General features: G+C 51.6%; 1 long non-coding RNA gene across 1 annotated transcript; it reads right to left on the bottom strand.

Annotated features, from left to right (window-relative positions):
- Positions 1-3842: 3842 nt before the first annotated feature.
- LOC129150886 (uncharacterized) lies at positions 3843-5427 on the bottom strand. The gene is made up of 3 exons (XR_008557669.1): positions 5356-5427; positions 4052-4176; positions 3843-3917 (listed from the first exon to the last, which is right to left on the bottom strand). It is a non-coding gene; the product is annotated as an uncharacterized LOC129150886 (long non-coding RNA).
- Positions 5428-9178: the final 3751 nt, after the last annotated feature.

The raw sequence follows: 9178 nt of genomic DNA on the forward strand, positions 1-9178 counted from the left end.
CATGTTGCAATTAGCCTTCATCAGCTGGTGGACACAGGGGTTGTCTTCACAAGGCCAAAAGGGGTGAAGAATTATGAATCTACTAGAGGCCTGGTGCATGAAATTCATGCACGGGAGGGTATCCCTCAGCCCAGCCTGCACCCTCTCCAGTCTGGGACCCCTCGAGGGCAGTTGGACATCCCTCTCACAATCCAATATTGCTGGCTCCCAATCACTCGCCTGCCTGCCTGATTGCCCCTAACCACTTCTGCCTGCCAGCCTGATCACCTAACATCTCCCCTGCCAGTCTGATTGATGCCTAACTGCTCTCCTGCTGGCCTGATTGCCCCTAACTGCCCTCCCCTGCAGGCCTGGTCACCCCAACTGCCCTCCCCTGCAGGACTGGTACCTCCCAACTGCCCTCCCCTGCTGGCCTGATCGCCCCTAACTGCCCTCCCCTGCAGGCCTGGTTCCCCCACCCCCAACTGCCCTCCTCTGCAGGCCTGGTCCCTCCCAACTGCCCTCCCCTGCAGGCCCGGTCCCTCCCAACTGCCCTCCCCTGCTGGCCTGATCACTCACAACTGCCCTCCCCTGCTGGCCATCTTGTGTCCACATGGGGGCTGCCATATTGTGTGTTGGAGTGATGGTCAATTTGCATATTACTTCTTTATTATATAGGATTATTATATAGGATTAGGTCATCTGGAAACCCAGATGGGCTGAGCCCCCAAAATAGCACCAGCACCCAAAGATGGGGAGTCAGAGGTTTTTAAAGGACTCTAGGCTGGCTTTTTCTGGGTAGAGAATTCTCTGTGCAGGTACAGATTCTGGGAAACTGTGGAGGGGAGAGAAATGGTCTTGGCAAATGGAATGTGGTGTAGGCAAGTGGAGTATCCGTTGGAAGTGGCCTAAAGGTCATTCCCAGGGGAGAGGGCATCAATTCAATTATTTGATCAGACCTAACAGGACCATGCCATTTAATCCTACTCACAACTCTGTGACAATTTCCTCATTTTACAGAAGGGGAAACTGAGGCTTGCCCAAGGTCACACAGTAGGAAAAAGTGGAGATCAAACTTAAACCCAAGCTCGTCTGGCTCCAAAGCCCAGGTTCACAGCTGGCCACTCTGTGGAGATCCCGGGTGGAACCGCGGGGTGGGGGGAAGGTGGGCCCAGTGAGAGGGTGGAGGGCTTGTCTCTCAACATCCCCCCTTGCAGGACCACTTGACCATGCTCCCTCCACAGCCACCACTCCCTGCAGCCAGGACACTCCCTGAGCCACTGTCAGCAAATCTTAGCCACCTCTTAAAAACTGCCTTTCATTGCAGGGCATTAATTCTCCCACAAGATAGTCCCCCTGAACCAAATCTCATTAATAAAAGACAAGAAATAAATTTGCACCAAGGCCTTACGGAGCCTCCCCTGCAGCAGCGCACTCTGTCACCCCATCCCAGGAACTAAAGGACTTTTCTCAGCAGAGCCATCTCCACTCCTTTGCGCAGGCCCACCAATCACCCGCTGGAAGGAGCCGTCTGGACTGGAATTTACCCACGCACTCCCATTCCGTGCCTCCTCTGAGAAAAATGCAATCCTCCCCACCATGTTTAAATTGAGCCATTAATTACTGAGCACTGTCTTGGCTTGGGAGAAAAAAGAGCACATACTTGGAGACCCCTTCACTCCAGAGATGTTCCGGAACATGGGAGGAAGTCGTGGAGTTGTCACCTGGAGCCAGCCGTGGCGGCAGATATGAGCGCTGCTGGCGGGAGGCTGCAGCCTTGCCTGGCGCACCCTAGCAGGGCAGACCTGGCTGGCCCTGGTGAGGGTGCTCTGCTATATTGCGCAGTCTGAAAATCCGCTTGGGGTTGTGAAGCCCAACCACAGGGCCCAGGATGGGCATGGGCGGCAGGCAGCACGGGCATCCACAGGCTGCAGCAGGAGCTGGGCCAAAGCAGATGTTCCCACGCCAGCCCCTCAGGCGGCACCAGGCTCTGCTCTGAAAGCTTGGGGAGCTGGCTTTGCTCTGTCTCCCCCCATGGCTTCCTGTTTCCCATTCGAGTTTACTTGGGCTTGTTCCCCACAGACAAGTGGACTCCCTAGGACCCTCCTACTCTATCGGAGGCCAGCAGACCAGGAAGGGCGTCTCCTTGTGCCTTCTCTGCCCACAGGGGACAGGTTCAAAGAGCAGGGAGGCGCCAGGCCCCAGCCAGCACCGTGGGCCTTGCCTGCTGCAGCTGCCTCCGGCTGCAGGCTGCTGTCTTTTGCATCTCTTCAGGAGCCTGAGCTCCGCTCCCTGTGGCGCCCACAAAGCCAAAGGCTCAAGGCTATCACTGATGCTCATGGAGAGGCAGAGAAAGAGGAACCCACAGATGCCTACCAGCAGTTCTGAACAATGTCTTAACGCAGCCTAGGCTCCAAGCAGCTTACATAAACTGGGAACCATTCTCCTCTGTCAAGACAGCTACCTGCCACGTCCTCAGTTGTTGGGCTATGACACTGGGCTGTGTGCTCCCCTTTAAAGACCAGGGTACTGGGGCTACATGCAGGGGCTCACCCATACAGACCAGGGTGCTGGGGCTGGACACAGGGGCTCACCCATACAGACCAGGGTGCTGGGGCGGGACACAGGGGCTCACCCATACAGACCAGGGTGCTGGGGCTACATGCAGGGGCTCACCCATACAGACCAGGGTGCTGGGGCGGTACACAGGGGCTCACCCATACAGACCAGGGTGCTGGGGCAGACACAGAGGCTCACCCATACAGACCAGGGTGCTGGGGCGGGATACAGGGGCTCACCCATACAGACCAGGGTGCTGGGGCTCACCCATACAGACCAGGGTGCTGGGGCTGGATGCTGGGGGCTGGGAACCAGGGATGCAGGACTGGGGACAACCACTCCTGCTGACATCCCTGCAAAGCCTTGTGGTCTCACTCCCATAACAGCTTTAAAATCTGAGGACATTTGGGGGTTTGTCATTAGGGTGACAAACTCATCCCTGGGACTTTCTCAGATTCAGCACTGAAAGCCCCATATCTGGGGAAACCCCTCAGTCCTGGGTAAACTGGGGTAGTAGGTGGGGGGTGGTCATCTTAGCTGTCTTCCCTATCTTTACTGGACAATTCTACCATATTTGTATTCATGTCTTTCATAATCTGCACCCACAGTGTGCCAGGAACTGTCCTAGGTTCTGAAAACACAGCCTTGAACAGAACAGGCCACACCTAGCTCCTACAAAAGAGGCCCTGACATGCAGGGTGTGTGCAGTCTTGGAGGCACTGCAAGGAAATTGCTGGGCCTGCCGCAGAGTGAGTGTGAGCAGGAGGGACAGGGGAGGAGAGTGGGGGAGCAGGTGGGGGAGGATGACTGGTGAGGGGAGGAGGGTGAGGGAGGGGGTGGGGGAGAAGGGTGGGAGAGGACTGGTGAGGGAAGGAGGGTGAGGGAGGAGGAGGGTAAGGTAGGAGGGTGGGGGAAGAGGGTGGGAGAGGAGGACTGTTTAAAGGAGGAGGGTGGGGGAGGAGGGTAGGTAAGGAGCCCTGGTGAGGGAAGGAGGTGGGGGAGGGTGGTGAAGGGAGGAGGACTGGTGAAGGGAGGAAGGTGAAGGGAGGAGGGTGGGGGAGGAGGAGGGTAAGGGAGGAGGACTGGTGAGGGGAGAAGGGTGAGGGAAGAGGGTGGGGTAAGAGGACTGGTGAAAGGAGGAGGATGGGGAGGAGGAGGGTGAGGGGAGGAAGGTGGGAAAGGAGGGGAGGAGAGGAGGGGAGAAGCAGCAGAGGCAGAGGGCCCAGGGGCAGGTCATGAGTCCGTGTTTCACTTAATTACATTTTCTTGATAGCACGGTGGTAAAGCATGTTGTTCTGATAGCTGGTAATTGCCTTCTCTTAAGGAGAGGTGTCTTTGTTTAGAAATATACCTTAAAGGCCACAGGGGTAACGGAGGTCCTAAAAAGAGGAGAACAGGAATCAGTGAAGAGGTCGGCAGGTTGCTGTGCGTTGGAGAGGCACAGGGATGTGGTGGTGAGAGATGGGGAACAGGTGAGGGTGAGGTGATAGGGCCAGCCCCGCCCCGCTGGGACGTGTAAGGAGCTGACATCCGGCTGGCGCTGTGGGTGGTGATGAGCTGAAAATTCTTCCTGACTCCCACGTGCGGTGGACTTCAGATGGCGTCCATCCAGTGACTCCTGAGGGATGCGCTCCTTGGCTACGTGACAAACAGAAGGGAGACCAAGTGATGCTTTCCTCAGGTCTGGTCCAGACCCTACTTCCCATGCCTGGGAGCCCTTGTTCTTAGGATCCCGCCACGCTGCAAGGGATCCCGAGTGCCCCCCATGGAGACCTGCCCAGAGAGGAATGAAGGTCTAGCCGGCCTCCCTCACCACCCAACAACGGTCACACCCGTTTTCTAGCCAGATGGGTGAGCCTTCCCGGGATATTCATAGGCCACAGAAATGATTGTTGATATTTGAAGCCACGAAGTTTGGGGTGGCGTGTGCTCAGCAATAGACAACCGGGTGCTTCGCTTGCCCTCGCCAGCTCGGAGGGAGCGTGTCCTGCTGATGGAGGACAGAGCTGGTCCCACTGGGCAGCGGGGTGCCAGCATGGCCACACGTGCAGGGGTGCTGCAGTAGCTCAAAAACCAACTAGATGCTGGAGGCTGGGGTCAAAGGGGACCCCACGAACTGGCAGCTCCCCTGGGAACGGGCAAAAATATTGGGGAGGGCATTACATTACTTCTCTCTTCTTCAGATAGTTTATCAAACACTAAAGAGGCAGGGTGACCATATCTGATATTTAGGTTTCCACCTCCTATTGGGCAGAATCCATCACACGAGCCCACCCAGGTGACACTGTCCTTTACCAGGTGTGCACACCTATCTCACAGGTGACCCACCTGGGCATGGGAGAAGCCGGGCTGCTCCTAGCTGGGGTGGTGGGCCCGGCTCCTCACTGGAAGCCAGTGGGTGTGATGGTGCCATGGCACCTGGACGGGTGGGACGGAAATGCAGGCCCTGCGCGCGCTGAGCAGGGTCTCCTGAGTTCCGGTTTCCACTTGGTCAGTCGCCAACATCAAGGGGAAGGTTCACCCGGAAAGGTGACGCCCACCATGTTCAGTGTGCTGAGACCTTGCATACACCCCCATCCTCACAGATCCTATCATGTACCAACCTGATGTTGTACTGAACTTGTAAACATGTATAAAACTTTATAAACGGAGGCTCAGAGAGCATGGAAGCAGCCCAAGGTGCACAGCTTGCAGGGAAGAGCCAGGCGCCGACTTGGGAGTTCCTCCCAAAACCCCCAGATGCACACTCCTCCTGCTTTCTAGAACTAACTTCCCCTTGGTTCCTGTCTAAGGAAGGGCTATGTCCACGTGACTTACATTCTGCAACGTAAGTGACTATAACGGGCCAGACTGCAGGGAGACTCCTGTCTTTAAAGGAGTTTGTTTCACTGCACGTGGTCAGAGGCAGTGACCTGAGAAAGACGAGCCCAGGGAGGCCCTGAGCTACACGCCTCAGCCCCACCCCAAGCCAGCGGTGCTCCAGCGCCATGCGCCAGCCACCCCCGCAGCAGCCTCAGCGCAGAGGCTCCCCCGAGCGGCCGCACTCAGGTTCTGGGGTCCCTGACACCGGGCAGTGTTCCTTGTGTGTGCAGCTTATTGAAGGAAGTTGTTTTCACAGATCACTCAGTACAAACTGTTTGGAGGAAAATGTATTTTGTTATTACTTGGAATGAAAAAGGCAATGATGTTGGAATAAAATGCAGATGAAAAAATGAGATCACAGAATAAAATACATGAAATTTGGCAATTTAAGCTGAGTCCCTCAAAAGTAGGTGATTCGTATGTAGGCTGAACAAGTGGCTCAACTGATGTTTTTACCCCCTACTGTGTGCTGGGAAACTGTGAAATCCCCCTCTGTTGTAGCTGATGACCTAAATGCTGTGTCATAATTTGCAGGAAAAATGTTCATTGTGAGGGCGTCCCCACGCAGGGCAGTGTGATGGGAGGAAACAAGAGTGAGTTCCTGCCTCTCAAGCTGAAGCCCCGCCTCCTCGCCACCTTTCTACTCCGGCAGGAGAGGTGCTCCCTCTGCACATTCTCTGCGTTTGCAGGGAGGGACCCACCGGAGTCCTGGCCAGCGAGCCGCCACTCAGAGCCTTCTAGGGGCTGGACTCCTGACGCAGAAACAGCAGCACAGACTTCACTTGTTCTTCCTGCCTCGAACGGAGTCTGATGACAGAGCGGTGGCAGCCACGTTGTCACCATGAAAAGGAGAAGGGCAGAGGCATTGGTTTTGAGGCTGCTGAGCTATGGAACCAGTGCCAAGAGCTGTCTCCTGACTGCTTGTCATTTAAAAAAACAAACCCTTGCCTGGTCAGTGTGGTTCAGTGGTTGACCATTGACTCATGAACCAGAAGGTCATGGTTCGATTCTGGATCAGGGCACATGCCTGGGTTGCAGGTTCAATCCCCAGTAGGGGGCGTGCCATCTATGATTCTTTCTCATCATTGATGTTTTTTTCTCTCTCTCTCCTTCTCCCTTCTCTGAAATAAATAAAATATATATTTTTTAAAAAAACCCTTAGTTATTCAAGCTATAGTGAGCACAACTTGTTTCTTTTAGCCAAAATTTTCTTAACTGGTGTATTCCTTGTATTATGAGAAGGGGATACAATGGGTACGTATTCTTCTTGATAGTGATAATAACAAAAATAGAAATGTAGGTGTTAATAATTAAAAGTAACTATTAATGGCAATAAAAAACCAGGACACATATCTTTAAGATTACAAGAAAAATGATCAAAAATAATACAATTTTACAACCAAGAAAACTACCAGGAAGCATAAGGACAGGAAATGGGACGACAAAATGAAGGCGAGCACATCATACCCATTACAACAACAGACCAACTGGGCTAAACTTCCTGGTAAGTGATAAAATTCTCATATTAGTACATACATACCCAAGTGTGTCTACAAAAGACACACCAACAAAGTGACGAAGACAAGTTAAAGGCAGAAGTAGTTGCAAAAGCATATGTAATTAGAATAATTTATACTATGAGGTTAAATAAGAAAATCTTATCATTACCTCCTACACACATGCAGGCATGGGAAGGCAGCTGATGAAATTCAACATTCATTTCTGACAAAACCTTTTTTTAAACTTCTTAATAAAATCAAATCAGAAGGAAATGTGCTGTCATTGTAAAGAATAACCTTTTTCTTTTTTTTTAAATATATATTTTATTGATTTTTTAGAGAGAGGAAGGGAGAGGGATAGAGAGTTAGAAACATCGATGAGAGAGAAACATCGATCAGCTGCCTCCTGCACACCCCCCACCGGGGATGTGCCCGCAACCAAGGTACATGCCCTTGACCGGAATCGAACCTGGGACCCTTCAGTCCGCAGGCCGACGCTCTATCCACTGAGCCAAACCGGTTTCGGCAAGAATAACCTTCTTCATGCAATGCCACACTGAACATTGAAATACTTACAGAATTATAGTGTCCATTAAAAGGTAAGAAAGAATCTCCACCACTTTGTAATGATCGTTGTTCTATCAAAAGTAATGAAACACTCCAAAATGAGCTGTTGGAAATACAGAGACAAAGGTTACTATTTTCATGGCCCTCCCCCCAAAAAACACAACAAAGCCTACCTGGAAACAGAGAGTTATCAAAAAGCTTTGAGGTACTAAAGAGAATTCCCTAAATCCATGCAATAACCAGCTAGAAAAATATAGTAAGAATTTCATGTGTAATAGCCACAAAAATATAACATACCTCAGGATAATCTCAACGAGAAACGTACAGGACTTCATGGAAAATAGTGTGACACTTTACTGCGGATACAAAAGATGATGAAGAAATGGAGAGATGCAGATCATATCCTTGAACAAGAAGATATGATGTGGTGAGAACAGCAAACTTTTTAAATTAAACTATAAATTTAATGAAATTCCAACTGAAATCCTAACATGAGCTTTTCTGAAGCTTGACAACAGGTTTCTGAAGTTTATCAAGAAGAATAAATGTATGAGATCCACCTACCAGTAAGAGAGAGAGAGAGAGAGAGAGAGAGAGAGAGAGAGAGAGAGAGAAGGGAGAAGGAGGGAGTGGAGAGAGATGAGGGTAATGGCATGGGAGTGGCTTGTCTCAACAAAGCATAGAATCGTCTACCCAGGAACAATAATAAAGATCACCAGAATAAAAATTTAGAGACAAACCAAGTATAGTGTGTGATAAGAGTGACATTTAAAATCAATAGCACAAAAGTGGGTAATTCAATAGATGTGACAACCAGTTAATCATTTAGGATGAAACAAAGTTGGATTCCTACTCCATAACTTACATCAAAGTAAATTCCAGAGTCCAATGGGAAGTACGGTTGCAGGAATGTTTGCATCACATGTGTCATGTTTCTAACACAGAAAGAGATCTCCTCCATGAGAAAACAAAAGGCTCCCCCACAAGAAGATGGTTAAAATATGAACAGGTGAGTCACAAAAGAAATGCCAGTGTTCAAACGCACCTGAAACGAAATGAATTCAATGACAACATGCGAGTCCTCGCTGGAAGAGTGGGGACTACGGTGAAAGCGGTGATGCTTACTAGTGGTCAGGTAAAGGGGCGATGGGAAAGGAACAGTCCCGCTATGGGGGTGTTTGCGGCCATCTAACTGGTAGGAAAATATCCTAAGAAATAACCTCAGACGAAGACAGAGAAGTTAAGAATGAGGACCTCCCTCCCTCCCTCCCTCCCTCCCCTGGCTTCTTGTTGCGCACTCCAGGTGCGTTGTGTGAACAGACACAGAGAAGGAAATAAACGCTTGCCCTCCTCCCACTTCCCTGAGCACACAGGCAGCTGGATGTGAGGAGAGTGGGGAGGTAGAGGGAGGGCAGTATGAGCATGCCCCGCCCCAGGGCCCGGGTCCAGCTGGCCACTGGCTGGACCTCACCAGGGTTCCCAGAGTGGTAAGTCAGAGTAGAACCTGTGAGTCTTCGTGTTTGGGCTGAAGCTTCCAGGGAGGGAGTCTATTTCTTACAGCAGCTGTGTGCTTCCTCCCCGTGTGAGGACGGAGGCCAGCCCAGAAGCAGACAGAGCGCATCCGAAGCGATCTGTCTCAGAGGGGTCGCCAGTTCCTCAGATTTATCTGCAACAGAAACTCACGCCAGACAACCCGCAGCTCAGGGACACAG

Source organism: Eptesicus fuscus, chromosome 12 (genome assembly GCF_027574615.1).
Source record: "Eptesicus fuscus isolate TK198812 chromosome 12, DD_ASM_mEF_20220401, whole genome shotgun sequence".
Classification (NCBI taxonomy): Eukaryota; Metazoa; Chordata; class Mammalia; order Chiroptera; family Vespertilionidae; genus Eptesicus; species Eptesicus fuscus.